Consider the following 17,777-nt stretch of genomic DNA (forward strand, 5'->3'; position numbering starts at 1 on the left):
AAAAGGAGAGGAAACCAGAAGGAGTTCTGCCCTACACAGGTTGCCTCCTTCTGAGGCGCAGGATCCGGTAGCCAGAACACCGAGAGAGCAATCATCTCCATGCCTTGCTCCAGAGACCGGCAGGACATCTAATTCCATGTTACCTGCCCGACCCATACCCAGGAAGCACAGTGGCAACTTGTGGGGGCTGGGGCATGCTAGAGTCCCTGTAAAAAGCCTCAGGCCATCAGTCATACGGGTTTGTTCCTATCCATCTGGGGGACAGAAAGAGAGACATAACATCTACAACAGTTGTGAGGACCTTACCGAGAAGCTCAGCAGGAAGGTACTACAACACTCAGGCGCTAGAGGAAGGCTACTGATTTCCACGTGGATAGGGGGGACTCTGGATTTGCCTTCGAACCGGCCGGACTCTGCCTGCCCTGTGATGTGGTGCTCTGGACTGTGGATGCTGAAGCCTTCAGTAAAGGTAAAGAGACTGCACCCTTGTGTCCTCGTTCTTCACTGCGCCTCACACCATCCACCATCTACACACTGGGAAGCCCTGGGGATACACTTCACCTGTGGGAAGGTATACCATCTAGCTGCCATAACATCACCCCAGCGGACCCCCAAGCAGCGTCGGTCAGCCTGACCGAATACCACAGGTGGCGTCACGAACATTATCCCTTTAAAAACCTTTCCCCCAATTTACAACGGACTACCTGAGGGCCACGGACCGGGTCAGCCACCGTGACATCCCCCTTGAGAACCAAAGGGCCTGGTACCGAGTACCCCACAGCCCTACGCGTGCACTCCAACATCAAGGAGGAACAATGTAGGATCAGCATTATTGGAGCAGGAGCTGTCTGTGACTCATCCCTCAGTAAGATAAGAAGGAACTCCAGGTCTGCAGAGAATGGACAGGCATTGTAGAGGGGGTGAGAGAGATATTTAGTATGGCTGAGAGAGACTGATGGGAGAGAGAGACAGGTAGTATGATGAGTGAGATACATATGGAGCGTGATGGGGAGAGAGATACACATCAAATATCAGGGGAGAGAGATGGACATGGAATAGCAGGCATGAGACACTTGGGCTATGTGCACACGTTGCGAATTTTGATGAGTTTCCACAGCGTTTTTGGATGCACGGAATTGCTTCAAATCTGCAGTGTAGTGCACAACCAATGTTAGTCAATGGGAAATTGAGAATTGGTGTGCACATGCTGTGGAAAAATAAGCGCGGATTTGCAGCGTTTTATTTTCTGCAGCATGTCAATTCTTTTTGTGGATCTGCAGTGTTTCTGCACCCATTGACTACCATTGATTCAGGCAAATCTGCAGCAAAACTGCAGGTTTAAATCTATCTATCTATCTATCGATATATGTCTATCAATATATCTATCTATTAATATATATATATATATATATATATATATATATATATATATATATATATATATATATATCGATATATCTATCTATCTATCTATCTAGATAAAAAGAACACAGCAGCACATGTACATGAATCTAGGCCATGTGAAAACACAGACAAATATCCAATATGAATCATACTTCTCAAAAATATTTTTTCACAAATTTTTTTTTAATTTTTTTTTTCATGAAACTTACAGTAATAGATGAATTGAAGATTCTTAGCGCATAAATTGGCCAATTCATGCGTGCCCATGATGGGCACACATGAATTGGCCAATTTATGCGCTAAGAATCTTCAATTCATCTATTACTGTAAGTTTTATGAAAAAAATGTTTTTGAAAAAATTTGTGAAAAAATATTTTTGAGAAGTATGATTCATATTGGATATTTGTCTGTGTTTTCACATGGCCTAGATTCATGTACATGTGCTGCTGTGTTCTTTTTATCTATATTATACAATTTGCAGCGTGCATGTGTTCACATTAGGAGTGCTGTTTTTTTCTTCTTCCTCTATCTATCTATCTATAGATATATCTCTCTAATTGGGGCAGTAACTGCTGCCATCACCATTTCCCTCCCCTTTTGGGTGGTCTAGTATCCCTAGGGCACAATGAAGAGTAGCATCACAGGGCAGCGCCATTTTGTGTGTTACTGCCCTGTGACCTGCTATCACCAGCAGTTACTGCATCTGAAGCACAGCTACAGAGTTTACAGAAGAGCAGAACACAGTGGGCTCAGTAGCATCATGGACCTGAGGAAGAGTGAATCCATCTGGTATGTATGGAGCAGCATTATAGCATTATCCGAGCAAGAGCTGTCTGTGACTCGTCCCTCAGTAAGGTAAGAAGTAGTGTTGATCATTCCGATACCGCAAGTACTTGCGGTATCGGAATTCTGATACCGAGATCCGATACTTTTGTGGTATCGGGAATTGGAATCGGATGTTCCCAGTGTATGGTTCCCAGGGTCTGAAGGAGAGGAAACTCTCCTTCAGGCCCGGGGATCCATATCCATGTAAAAAATAAAGAATTAAAATAAAAAATAGGGATATACTCACCCCCTGACGCGCCCTGGTAGTAACCGGCAGCCTGCTTTGCTTAAAATGAGCGCGTTCAGCACCTTCCATGACGTCACGGCTTCTGATTGGTCGTGTGCCGCTCATGTGACCGCCACGCGACCAATCACAAGCCGCGACGTCATTCTCAGGCCCTAAACTCCTCATTCTAGGAATTTAGGACCTGAGAATGACATCGCGGCTTGTGATTGGTCGCGTGGCGGTCACATGAGCGGCACGCGACCAATCAGAAGCCGTGACGTCATGGAAGGTGCTGAACGCGCTCATTTTAAGCAAAGCAGGCTGCCGGTTAACAGCGGTAAGGTGCAGGGGCCTCCGGACGGGTGAGTATATCAATATTTTTTATTTTAATTCTTTATTTTACACATTAATATGGATCCCAGGGCCTGAAGGAGAGTTTCCTCTCCTTCAGACCCTGGGAACCATCAGGATACCTTCCGATACTTGGTGTCCCATTGACTTGTATTGGTATCGGGTATCGGTATCGGCGATATCCGATACTTTTCGGGTATCGGCCGATACTATCCGATACCGATACTTTCAAGTATCGGACGGTATCGCTCAACACTAGTAAGAAGGAGAGATACATTTAGTATGGCTGAGAGAGACATGTAATATTATGAGTGTGACACATGGAGCATGATGGGGAGAGAGATACACATCAAATATCAGGGGAGACAGATGGACATGGAATAGCAGGCGTGAGAGACTTGGGCTTTATGAACACATTGCAGATTTTGATGTGTTTCTGCAGCATTTTTGGACTCATGGAATTGCATCAAATCTGCAGTGTAGTGCACTTCCTCCCAACATCATATAATCACAGGTGCTTCAGCAATTAGCACACAGTGCATAATGTCCTCAGTACTCTCTACACAGCTCATTCTGTGCTCAGAAGAAGCTGAGAATCTGAGATGATGTCATGGCCTTATCACTCCCTCCCAAAATCATATGACATCCTCACATGGCATGATCCACCCCCCAGCCCCTCTACCAGCAACCCTGACTACAAATAAAGTAACTTGAGACACAAACACTGCTGAGTACATGATAAAAATAGCAGGGGCCTAAAAGGCCCCCGTTCTGTACAGATGTGGTTGTCCCCAAAAAAGCACTGTTACAGCAAAATGCCTATCAAAAAAATTATATGAACAACTGAATATTACCAACAATGACAGACTTGAGGAATACCTAGAGTTTCAAAATTCTAACTAAAGTAAATTTGCAGATAATAGCAAAAAAGTAAGCACCGGGGCCTAAAAGGCCCCCGATACGCATTGTAGGGCTAAAAGTTACAAATATTGTTCAATTGGCATTTTATTTGTTTCCTGAACTCTGCATAACATAAAAATAAGCACACAATTAGCCAGTTATATTGCTAAACCTGTGATTGAAGCTGCCTTATAAATGACTGCCCAATTATAAAAAAGCCAAATTAACTGTACAATTATAAAATGGACAAATAAATGACTCTACAAATATAAAAACAGCCATATAAATAACTGTATATTTATTTATAAAATGACTTTCATGACTGAACAAATTTTAAGCAGCTATATAAATGACTGTACAATATTAAAATCTACTACATAATTGTCTAAGGGTCACTTCCATCTTTCTGTCTGTCTTTCTGTCTGTCTGTCTGTCTGTCTGTCTGTCTGTCACGGATATTCATTGGTCGCGGCCTCTGTCTGTCATGGAAATCCAAGTCGCTGATTGGTCGCGGCAAAACGGCCACGACCAATCAGTGACGGGCACAGTCTGGCAGCAAAATGGCCGTTCCTTACTCCCCGCAGTCAGTGCCCGCTCCATACACCCCCCCAGTCAGCGCTCACACAGGGTTAATGGCAGCGGTAACGGATCGCGTTATGCCGCGGTGTAACGCACTCCATTAATGCTGCTATTAACCCTGTGTGACCAACTTTTTACTATTGATGCTGCCTATGCGGCATCAATGGTAAAAAGATCTAATGTTAAAAATAATAAAAAAAATAAAAAATCGTTATATACTCACCGTTCGTCGGCCTCCTGATCAGGAACAGGCCTTTCCCGCTCCTCGCGACGCTTCGGTGACCGCTCCATGCATTGCGGTCTCGTGAGATGATGACGTTGCGGTCTCGCGAGACCGCTACGTCATCATCTCATGAGACCGCAATGCACTCTTGGGACCGGAGCACGCGAGGAGCATCGGTACACGCTGTGCCTGGATCCGGGGCCAACAGAAGGTGAGTATATAACTATTTTTTATTTTAATTCTTTTTTTTAACAGGGATATGATGCCCACATTGCTATACTGCGTGGGCTGTGCAATATACTACGTGGGCTGTGCAATGTACTGCATGGGCTGTGCAATATACTATGTGGGCTGTGCAATATACTATGTGGGCTGTGCAATGTACTGCATGGGCTATGCAATATACTACGTGGGCTGTGCAATATACTATGTGGGCTGTGCAATATACTACATGGGCTGTGCTATATACTATGTGGGCTGTGCAATATACTGCGTGGGCTGTGCAATATACTACGTGGGCTGTGCAATATACTACATGGGCTGTGCAATGTACTACATGGGCTGTGCTATATACTACGTGGGCTGTGCTATATACTACATGGGCTGCTGTGCAATATACTACGTGGCCTGTGTTATACACTATGTGGCCTGTGTTATACACTACGTGGGCTGTGTTATACACTACGTGGGTTGTGTTATACACTATGTGGGCTGTGTTATATACTGCGTGTGTGGGCTGTTATACACTCCATGGGCTGTGCTATATACTACGTGGCTGTGCTATATACTCCATGGGCTGTGTTATATACTACATGGCTGTGCTATATACTCTGTGGGTTGTGCTATATACTCCGTGGGCTGTGCTATATACTACGTGGCTGTGCAATATACTAAGTGGCTGTGCAATATACTACGTGGGCTGTTATATACTACGTGGCTGTGCTATATACTATGTGGCCGGCCGCAAACAATCAGCGACAGGCGCAGTCCGGCCGCAAATTGGCGCGGGATTGGAACCACGCTTCGCTCATTGGTCACGGCCGGCTGAATCCTGTGTATTCAATGAATTATTCTAAAATCTTCATAAATAAACTACATACATATTCTAGAATACCCGATGCGTTAGAATTGGGCTACCATCTAGTAGGTATATAAATGACTTCACAAATATAAAATTACAGTGATGCTGAGTCATTACTCACGAACAAGTGTAGTCAAGAGGTCCAGAGTCAGATATCAAGAAAGCTCTACATAAATAGAGTGGTAAGAAAAAGGCATAGCCAGGTTACAGACCGAGGTCAGAATTCCAAGCTAATGGATCAAAATAAAGAGGATAGGCAAATAGATGGTCAAAGGGAAAGTCCAAAGTCGAGCAGCAAAAAGAGCACAAACAGGGCACTAGAAAGCAAGACACACATCACCAAGCTAAAGCTTTGACTGACAATAATCAGAAACTGACAGTTAGCTAGTTAGCCAGATAATCATCCAGAATAAGAGACACCTGGAAGTAACCCAGTACGCACCTGAATGGATTGGATGGGTGAGCTTGGGTGAGCTTTCACTCACAATACTGACAGCTCAGCACGACCTTGATTCTATAGGGCGGCTGAGCTGTCACTCTCTGCACCCAGGACAGAATCAGTGGTGTTATCATGACAATTGCCATATAAATTACTGTTCAAGAATAAAAGAGCCATGTACATGAATATACAAATATAAAGTAGCCTTCTAAAGGATTGTCCATTTATAAAATAGCCATATAAATGACTGTACATTTAAAAAAATATTCAAACTAATGTATATTTATAAAGTAGCCATATAAATGACAACAAATATAAAATAGATGAATAAATGGTTGAACAATTTATAATCAGATTTGCATAATTGCCTACCTAGCTTGGACTCCCCACCAAATAGTCGGCACCTCACAATTTCAGATGCACTTCACTACACTTTGTAAATTTTAATGTTTTTCAGCTGTAGTATCACAGTCATTATGTTATGTATGTGTCCTATTTTTGGATCCCTTTAGAAATAAATGTACACAATTTTACAAAAGGGGAAATATAATTTTACAAAAGGGGAAATATAATTTTACAAAGTTACTGCGCCATAAAGAGTACATAAAGAAATCAGATTTTTCTTTAAAAGGATTAAAGATAGTTGCTGCAGAAGTCTTATTCTTATTCTCTTTTTTGGCTACAGTTGAATATGTTGTTACATGACAAAGATGAGGATTTTAGCACTTTTAAGGTTACGTTCACACATTTTTGCTGTGATTTTCCTATGAAAATGGCAAATGGAATGTTTTTTGTTGTGGTTTCATCAAAAAAACAAACCACGGATGCAACTGGGGAATGCAGCAGAAATACAACAGAATAGGTGAGATTTGTGTTTCTAACGAGGTCAGACTTTTTGTTTGAACGCCAATCTATTCTAGTTGAAATAAGCAGTTAGCCCAAATTAATTCATATCTAATTATCTGACTTCGTAATTTAGCAAAACTTGTGAAAATGATAAAAAAATTACATGCTGAGTTTTCAACTGAGTTTTTAAGTCAACAAATCATTTCACATAACATCAAGATCAAGATGAAGTTTGGAAATGAGTGACACACAAAGCGTTAAAATGCAGTCAGTGTTGTGCAGTGAAATAAAGTTGCATTTGCACATCTAGCGACAAATAATACAGTATATAGATTGTATTGAATAGCATATTTACCTTACCTACAACATTATGCTTATATCTCTTCCTTGACTTTATAATTAAAGGGGTTAGCCCCTACCTAACTCGTGCCCCCAAGCTAAATACGTGCTCAAGATGGGTACTTGCAAAAATACCAATGTTCCACTGACTCCAATATTTTAGCTTTTGTTAAACTGTTGATATATAATTTTTTTTGTAGTCTAGCCACTATTGTATTGCAAAATTACGATTTTAATTTATAATTCACCGAGAGGTATTGTAAATAAGGTACTAGTACTCTTTTTCTTAAGGCACTGGAGCGTTGATATCTTTTTCTCAACTATACCAGTTTTTTTAGGCATAGATACTGCATTATTTGTGCTTAACCCCTTCATAATATGGCAATTTTCAATTTTTTGGATTAAAAATGTCACTGACAGAGCCTGGGGCACAGAACCTCCACAGAACCTGATTCAAAATTTCACCCCCACACAAAGGAGTTTTGGCACAGTTCTCCTACAATCAGAATTGCAGAGTACACACAGCCAGGGCCGCCATCAGGGCATTACTGCCTCTACTGGCATATGGGGCCCGGTGGGCAAACGGGGCCCGCATTGGGCCCTGTCTCATCTGCTCATCGAGCTCAGCCCCTGGCCCCAGCAGCAGGCTTCTGATGGTACACTGAATCTGTGTCTGAGACAGATGTGGAAACAACACCAGGGGCAGGAATGGAAACAACACAGGGGGCAGAATGTGAGGCACGGGGCAGGAATGGAAACAACACAGAGGGCAGGAATGGAAACAACACAGGGGGCAGGAATGTCAACAACACAAAGGGCAGAATGTGAGGCATGGGGCAGGAATGGAAACAACACAGAGGGCAGGAATGGAAACAACACAGGGGGCAGGAATGTCAACAATACAAAGGGCAGAATGTGAGGCATGGGGCAGGAATGGAAACAACACAGGTGGCAGGAATGAATACAACACAAGAGGCAGGAATGGAAACAACACAGGGGCAGAATGTGAGGCATGGGGCAGGAATGGAAACAACACAGGGGCAAAATGTAAGACACAGGGGGCAGGAATGGAAACAACACGGGGCAGAATATGAGGCACAGGGGGCAGGAATAGAAACAACACAGGGGCAGAATGTGAGACACAGGTGGTAGGAATGGAAACAACACAGGAGGCAGAATGTGAGGCATGGGGCAGGAATGGAAACGATACAGTGGGCAGAATGTGAGGCACAGGGCAGGAATGGAAACAACGCAGGGGACAGAATGTGAGACAGGGAGCAGAAATGGAAACAACACAGGGGGCAGAATGTGAGACAGGGGGCAGAATGTGAGACATAGGGGGCAGGAATGGATATAACACAGGGGGTAGGAATGGAAACAACACAGGGGGCAGGAATGGAAACAACACAGGGGGCAGAATGTGAGGCACGGGGCAGGAATGAAAACAACATGGTACAGAATGTGAGACACAGGGGCAGGAATGGAAACAACACAGGGGGCAGGAATGGAAACAACACAATGGGCAGAATGTGAGGCACAGGGGGCAGGAATGGAAATATTACAGGGGCAGGAATGGAAACAACACAGGGGGCAGGAATGGAAAAAACACAAGGGGCAGAATGTGAGACACAGGGGCCAGGAATGGAAACAATACAAGGGCAGAAATGGAAACAACACAAGGGGAAGGAATGGAAACAACACAAGGGGCAGGAATGGAAACAACACAAGGGGCAGGAATGGAAACAACCCAGGTGGCAGGAATGGAAACAACACAGGGGCAGAATGTGAGACATTGGGCAGGAATGGAAACAACACAGGGGCAGAATGTGAGGCATGGGGCAGGAATGGAAACAACACAGGGGACAGAATGTGAGACACAAGGGGCAGGAATGGAAACAACACAGGGGGCAGGAATGGAAACAACACAGGGGGCAGAATGTGAGACAGGGCAGAATGTGAGACACAGGGGGCAGGAATGGAAACAACACAGGGGGCAGGAATGGAAACAACACAAGGGGCAGGAATAGAAACAACACAAGGGGCAGGAATATAAACAACACAAGGGGCAGGAATGGAAACAACACAGGGGGCAGGAATGGAAACAACACAGGGGGCAGAAATTGAAACAACACAGGGGGCAGAATGTGTGACACAGGGGGCATTGCACATGATTGCAGAGTTTAGTGTCATTTGCAAATATTGAAATTCTGCTCTGTATGACCCCTACATGGTCATTAATAAATATGTTAAAAAGAAGAGGGCCCAATACTGACCCCTGTGGTACCCCACTGCTATCCGTGACCCAGTCTGAGTGAGCTCCATTAATAACCACCCTTTGTTTCCTATCCCTGAGCCAGCTCTTAACCCACTTACACATATTTTCCCCTATCCCCATTATTCTCATTTTATGTATCAACCTTTTGTGTGGCACCATATCAAAAGCTTTTGAAAAGTTCATATATACTACGTCCACTGGGTTCCCTTGGTCCAGTCCAGAACTTTGTAGAAATTGATCAGATTAGTCTGACAGGAATGGTCCCTAGTAAACCCATGTTGATATTGGGTCATGAGGTTATTCTTCTTTAGATACTTCAGTATAGCATCCCTTAGAATACCCTCCAGGATTTTACCCACAGTAGAGGTTAAGCTTACTGGCCTATAATTTCCACTTTTTGTCCCCTTTTTGAATATTGGCACCACATTTGCTATACGCCAGTCCTGTGGTACAGAGCCTGTTATTATGGAGTCTTTAAAGATTAAAAATAATGGTCTATCAATGACTGTACTTAGTTCCTGCAGTACTCGGGGGTGTATCCCATCCGGGCACGGAGATTTGTCAATTTTAGTGATTTTTAGACACCGCCGTACTTCCTGCTGGGTTAAGCAAGTGACATTTAATGGGGAATTTTTGTTATCACTGATCATATTGTCTGCCATGGGATTTTCTTGTGTAAATACTGATGAAATAAAGTCATTTAGCATATTGGCTTTTTCCTCATCTTCATCCACCATTTCACCCAGACTATTTTTAAGGGGGCCAACACTATCATTTTTTAGTTTCTTACTATTTATGTAGTTAAGTAATATTTTGGGATTATTTTTACTCTCTCTGGCAATGAGTCTCTCTGTATAAATTTTTGCTGCCTTGATTTGCTTTTTACAGAATTTATTTAATTTTCTGTATTTATTTAATGCCTCCTCACTACCTACTTCCTTTAATTTTCTAAAAGCTTTCTTTTTGTCACTTATTGCGCCCCTTACAGCTCTATTTAGCCATATTGGTTTCTTCCTATTTCTAGTATGTTTATTCCCTTACGGTATATACTGTGCACAGGTCCTATCTAGGATGCTAACAAACGTCTCCCATTTTCTTTGTGTATTTTTATGTCTCAGGATATCGTCCCAGTTAATTGCACCAAGATCATCTCTTATCCATTGGAAATTTGCCTTCCTGAAGTTTAGTGTCCTTGTAGCCCCTCTACTACACATCTTATTAAAGGATACATGAAAACTTATTATTTTGTGATCACTATTACCCAAGTGACCCCAACCCTTATATTTGATATGCGGTCTGACCTGTTGGGCGGAGGCGGAGCTAGGATGGAGCCTGGGTGGAGTCTCAATGGGGCCCTGAAAATTTTGCTAGTATGGGGCCCCGAAATTCCTAGTGGCAGCCCTGCACACAGCGGCTTAAAGCCACAGTACTCCCAAAAGCAAGGTTGCAGAGTACGCACAGAGGTATTTTGGCATAGTACTCCCACAATTATGGGTACAAAGTACACACAGAAACTTTTTGGCATAGTACTCCCACAGATATGGGTGCAGAGTATACACAATGCATTTTTAGCACAGTGCTATCACAGACATGGGTGCATAAGATTTGAAAATTTTGTTTTGACACACAGTACTATCAGAGACACAGGTGCATAAAAGTAGATCATTTTGGTTAGATGCATATGAGTCCCACCGACATGGTTGCAGAATAGAACAACTTTTGGGTACGCACAGTACTATCATGGTCAAGTGTGCAGAGTACAGATAGAGAGTGTTTTTAGAAAACTGCACACAAGCAAAATCTAAGGCCATGTTCACACTTTGCGGGTTTTACCGCGGATCCGCGGCGATTTTGATGCTGCGGGTCCGCAGCAGTTTCCATAGCGTTTACATTTACATGTAAACCCTATGGAAACCGCAATCCGCTGTGCACATGCTGCGGGAAAAACTGCGCAATAACACAGCGGTTTACATTCCGCAGCATGTCACTTCTTTGTGCAGAATCGCTGCGATTCTGCACCCATAAGAATGCATTGATCCGCTAACTTCCCGCATGGGGATGTGCCCACGATGCGGGAAGTAAGCGGATAATGTGCAGATGGTACCCGGGGTGGAGGAGAGGAGACTCTCCTCCAGGCCCTGGGAACCATATTAGTGTAAAAAAAAAGAATTAAAATAAAAAATAATGATATACTCACCTCTCAGCGCTGCACGCGGCCGTCCGGTTGCAGGGTTGCTGTGCGAGCAGGGCCTTAGATGACGTCGCGGCCTTCTCGCACAGCATCTTTGGAACCGGACCGCCGCGTGCGGCTCCGAGGAGATCGGGACGTCAGAGGGTGAGTATATAACCATTTTTTATTATTTTTAACATTACTATTGATGCTGCATATTGCTGCATATGCAGCATCAATAGTATAGGAGTAAACCCGCAGCGGAAACTGCAAAACAAACCGCGATAAATCTGCAGGGATAACCGCAGCGGTTTTGCCCAGCAGATTTATCAAATCCGCTGCAGGAGAACCCGCAGAGGAACACCAGAACACAGGCATGCTTACCTGTTCAAGGCCTCCAACAATTGCACTACCCAGGGTGCACCAGGCCCAAGTAAAGATAGCAAACAACACAGGTGCAAATAATACCGATGCAGCCAACCTACAATCAGGAATTGGCTGCTTGGAGCACCCATGCAAAAAAATAGTCTGTATGTGGCATGTTCACACAGGACTGCAAAGTATATGGTGAAAAGCCTATTAATGACGCCATAAATATAGCGGGCTGACCATGATGCATCCTGTGTGAACAGAGGCCACAGTGTACAGAGCCATCTAGGGCCCAGGCGCACCCTGGAAAAATGTACAGTGCACCAAAAACATAACAATGTATGCAAGGTATTGGTTGATATTATGGCCACAATATTGAAGCTGCCAACCCACGTCAAGGGTCCTTGTATCTTGGCAGTCCTAATCTAAAAAAACACCATTGGAGGAAAACCTCCACTAAACTCAAAAAAAACACCAGAACACAGGCATGCTTACCTGTTCAAGGCCTCCAACAATTGCACTACCCAGGGTGCACCAGGCCCAAGTAAAGATAGCAAACAACACAGGTGCAAATAATACCGATGCAGCCAACCTACAATCAGGAATTGGCTGCTTGGAGCACCCATGCAAAAAAATAGTCTGTATGTGGCATGTTCACACAGGACTGCAAAGTATATGGTGAAAAGCCTATTAATGACGCCATAAATATAGCGGGCTAACCATGATGCATCCTGTGTGAACAGAGGCCACAGTGTACAGAGCCATCTAGGGCCCAGGCGCACCCTGGAAAAATGTACAGTGCACCAAAAACATAACAATGTATGCAAGGTATTGGTTGATATTATGGCCACAATATTGAAGCTGCCAACCCACGTCAAGGGTCCTTGTATCTTGGCAGTCCTAATCTAAAAAAACACCATTGGAGGAAAACCTCCACTAAACTCAAAAAAAACACCAGAACACAGGCATGCTTACCTGTTCAAGGCCTCCAACAATTGCACTACCCAGGGTGCACCAGGCCCAAGTAAAGATAGCAAACAACACAGGTGCAAATAATACCGATGCAGCCAACCTACAATCAGGAATTGGCTGCTTGGAGCACCCATGCAAAAAAATAGTCTGTATGTGGCATGTTCACACAGGACTGCAAAGTATATGGTGAAAAGCCTATTAATGACGCCATAAATATAGCGGGCTAACCATGATGCATCCTGTGTGAACAGAGGCCACAGTGTACAGAGCCATCTAGGGCCCAGGCGCACCCTGGAAAAATGTACAGTGCACCAAAAACATAACAATGTATGCAAGGTATTGGTTGATATTATGGCCACAATATTGAAGCTGCCAACCCACGTCAAGGGTCCTTGTATCTTGGCAGTCCTAATCTAAAAAAACACCATTGGAGGAAAACCTCCACTAAACTCAAAAAAAACACCAGAACACAGGCATGCTTACCTGTTCAAGGCCTCCAACAATTGCACTACCCAGGGTGCACCAGGCCCAAGTAAAGATAGCAAACAACACAGGTGCAAATAATACCGATGCAGCCAACCTACAATCAGGAATTGGCTGCTTGGAGCACCCATGCAAAAAAATAGTCTGTATGTGGCATGTTCACACAGGACTGCAAAGTATATGGTGAAAAGCCTATTAATGACGCCATAAATATAGCGGGCTAACCATGATGCATCCTGTGTGAACAGAGGCCACAGTGTACAGAGCCATCTAGGGCCCAGGCGCACCCTGGAAAAATGTACAGTGCACCAAAAACATAACAATGTATGCAAGGTATTGGTTGATATTATGGCCACAATATTGAAGCTGCCAACCCACGTCAAGGGTCCTTGTATCTTGGCAGTCCTAATCTAAAAAAACACCATTGGAGGAAAACCTCCACTAAACTCAAAAAAAACACCAGAACACAGGCATGCTTACCTGTTCAAGGCCTCCAACAATTGCACTACCCAGGGTGCACCAGGCCCAAGTAAAGATAGCAAACAACACAGGTGCAAATAATACCGATGCAGCCAACCTACAATCAGGAATTGGCTGCTTGGAGCACCCATGCAAAAAAATAGTCTGTATGTGGCATGTTCACACAGGACTGCAAAGTATATGGTGAAAAGCCTATTAATGACGCCATAAATATAGCGGGCTAACCATGATGCATCCTGTGTGAACAGAGGCCACAGTGTACAGAGCCATCTAGGGCCCAGGCGCACCCTGGAAAAATGTACAGTGCACCAAAAACATAACAATGTATGCAAGGTATTGGTTGATATTATGGCCACAATATTGAAGCTGCCAACCCACGTCAAGGGTCCTTGTATCTTGGCAGTCCTAATCTAAAAAAACACCATTGGAGGAAAACCTCCACTAAACTCAAAAAAAACACCAGAACACAGGCATGCTTACCTGTTCAAGGCCTCCAACAATTGCACTACCCAGGGTGCACCAGGCCCAAGTAAAGATAGCAAACAACACAGGTGCAAATAATACCGATGCAGCCAACCTACAATCAGGAATTGGCTGCTTGGAGCACCCATGCAAAAAAATTAGTCTGTATGTGGCATGTTCACACAGGACTGCAAAGTATATGGTGAAAAGCCTATTAATGACGCCATAAATATAGCGGGCTAACCATGATGCATCCTGTGTGAACAGAGGCCACAGTGTACAGAGCCATCTAGGGCCCAGGCGCACCCTGGAAAAATGTACAGTGCACCAAAAACATAACAATGTATGCAAGGTATTGGTTGATATTATGGCCACAATATTGAAGCTGCCAACCCACGTCAAGGGTCCTTGTATCTTGGCAGTCCTAATCTAAAAAAACACCATTGGAGGAAAACCTCCACTAAACTCAAAAAAAACACCAGAACACAGGCATGCTTACCTGTTCAAGGCCTCCAACAATTGCACTACCCAGGGTGCACCAGGCCCAAGTAAAGATAGCAAACAACACAGGTGCAAATAATACCGATGCAGCCAACCTACAATCAGGAATTGGCTGCTTGGAGCACCCATGCAAAAAAATAGTCTGTATGTGGCATGTTCACACAGGACTGCAAAGTATATGGTGAAAAGCCTATTAATGACGCCATAAATATAGCGGGCTAACCATGATGCATCCTGTGTGAACAGAGGCCACAGTGTACAGAGCCATCTAGGGCCCAGGCGCACCCTGGAAAAATGTACAGTGCACCAAAAACATAACAATGTATGCAAGGTATTGGTTGATATTATGGCCACAATATTGAAGCTGCCAACCCACGTCAAGGGTCCTTGTATCTTGGCAGTCCTAATCTAAAAAAACACCATTGGAGGAAAACCTCCACTAAACTCAAAAAAAACACCAGAACACAGGCATGCTTACCTGTTCAAGGCCTCCAACAATTGCACTACCCAGGGTGCACCAGGCCCAAGTAAAGATAGCAAACAACACAGGTGCAAATAATACCGATGCAGCCAACCTACAATCAGGAATTGGCTGCTTGGAGCACCCATGCAAAAAAATAGTCTGTATGTGGCATGTTCACACAGGACTGCAAAGTATATGGTGAAAAGCCTATTAATGACGCCATAAATATAGCGGGCTAACCATGATGCATCCTGTGTGAACAGAGGCCACAGTGTACAGAGCCATCTAGGGCCCAGGCGCACCCTGGAAAAATGTACAGTGCACCAAAAACATAACAATGTATGCAAGGTATTGGTTGATATTATGGCCACAATATTGAAGCTGCCAACCCACGTCAAGGGTCCTTGTATCTTGGCAGTCCTAATCTAAAAAAACACCATTGGAGGAAAACCTCCACTAAACTCAAAAAAAACACCAGAACACAGGCATGCTTACCTGTTCAAGGCCTCCAACAATTGCACTACCCAGGGTGCACCAGGCCCAAGTAAAGATAGCAAACAACACAGGTGCAAATAATACCGATGCAGCCAACCTACAATCAGGAATTGGCTGCTTGGAGCACCCATGCAAAAAAATAGTCTGTATGTGGCATGTTCACACAGGACTGCAAAGTATATGGTGAAAAGCCTATTAATGACGCCATAAATATAGCGGGCTAACCATGATGCATCCTGTGTGAACAGAGGCCACAGTGTACAGAGCCATCTAGGGCCCAGGCGCACCCTGGAAAAATGTACAGTGCACCAAAAACATAACAATGTATGCAAGGTATTGGTTGATATTATGGCCACAATATTGAAGCTGCCAACCCACGTCAAGGGTCCTTGTATCTTGGCAGTCCTAATCTAAAAAAACACCATTGGAGGAAAACCTCCACTAAACTCAAAAAAAACACCAGAACACAGGCATGCTTACCTGTTCAAGGCCTCCAACAATTGCACTACCCAGGGTGCACCAGGCCCAAGTAAAGATAGCAAACAACACAGGTGCAAATAATACCGATGCAGCCAACCTACAATCAGGAATTGGCTGCTTGGAGCACCCATGCAAAAAAATAGTCTGTATGTGGCATGTTCACACAGGACTGCAAAGTATATGGTGAAAAGCCTATTAATGACGCCATAAATATAGCGGGCTAACCATGATGCATCCTGTGTGAACAGAGGCCACAGTGTACAGAGCCATCTAGGGCCCAGGCGCACCCTGGAAAAATGTACAGTGCACCAAAAACATAACAATGTATGCAAGGTATTGGTTGATATTATGGCCACAATATTGAAGCTGCCAACCCACGTCAAGGGTCCTTGTATCTTGGCAGTCCTAATCTAAAAAAACACCATTGGAGGAAAACCTCCACTAAACTCAAAAAAAACACCAGAACACAGGCATGCTTACCTGTTCAAGGCCTCCAACAATTGCACTACCCAGGGTGCACCAGGCCCAAGTAAAGATAGCAAACAACACAGGTGCAAATAATACCGATGCAGCCAACCTACAATCAGGAATTGGCTGCTTGGAGCACCCATGCAAAAAAATAGTCTGTATGTGGCATGTTCACACAGGACTGCAAAGTATATGGTGAAAAGCCTATTAATGACGCCATAAATATAGCGGGCTAACCATGATGCATCCTGTGTGAACAGAGGCCACAGTGTACAGAGCCATCTAGGGCCCAGGCGCACCCTGGAAAAATGTACAGTGCACCAAAAACATAACAATGTATGCAAGGTATTGGTTGATATTATGGCCACAATATTGAAGCTGCCAACCCACGTCAAGGGTCCTTGTATCTTGGCAGTCCTAATCTAAAAAAACACCATTGGAGGAAAACCTCCACTAAACTCAAAAAAAACACCAGAACACAGGCATGCTTACCTGTTCAAGGCCTCCAACAATTGCACTACCCAGGGTGCACCAGGCCCAAGTAAAGATAGCAAACAACACAGGTGCAAATAATACCGATGCAGCCAACCTACAATCAGGAATTGGCTGCTTGGAGCACCCATGCAAAAAAATTAGTCTGTATGTGGCATGTTCACACAGGACTGCAAAGTATATGGTGAAAAGCCTATTAATGACGCCATAAATATAGCGGGCTAACCATGATGCATCCTGTGTGAACAGAGGCCACAGTGTACAGAGCCATCTAGGGCCCAGGCGCACCCTGGAAAAATGTACAGTGCACCAAAAACATAACAATGTATGCAAGGTATTGGTTGATATTATGGCCACAATATTGAAGCTGCCAACCCACGTCAAGGGTCCTTGTATCTTGGCAGTCCTAATCTAAAAAAACACCATTGGAGGAAAACCTCCACTAAACTCAAAA

Source organism: Ranitomeya variabilis, chromosome 1 (genome assembly GCF_051348905.1).
Source record: "Ranitomeya variabilis isolate aRanVar5 chromosome 1, aRanVar5.hap1, whole genome shotgun sequence".
NCBI lineage: Eukaryota > Metazoa > Chordata > Amphibia > Anura > Dendrobatidae > Ranitomeya > Ranitomeya variabilis.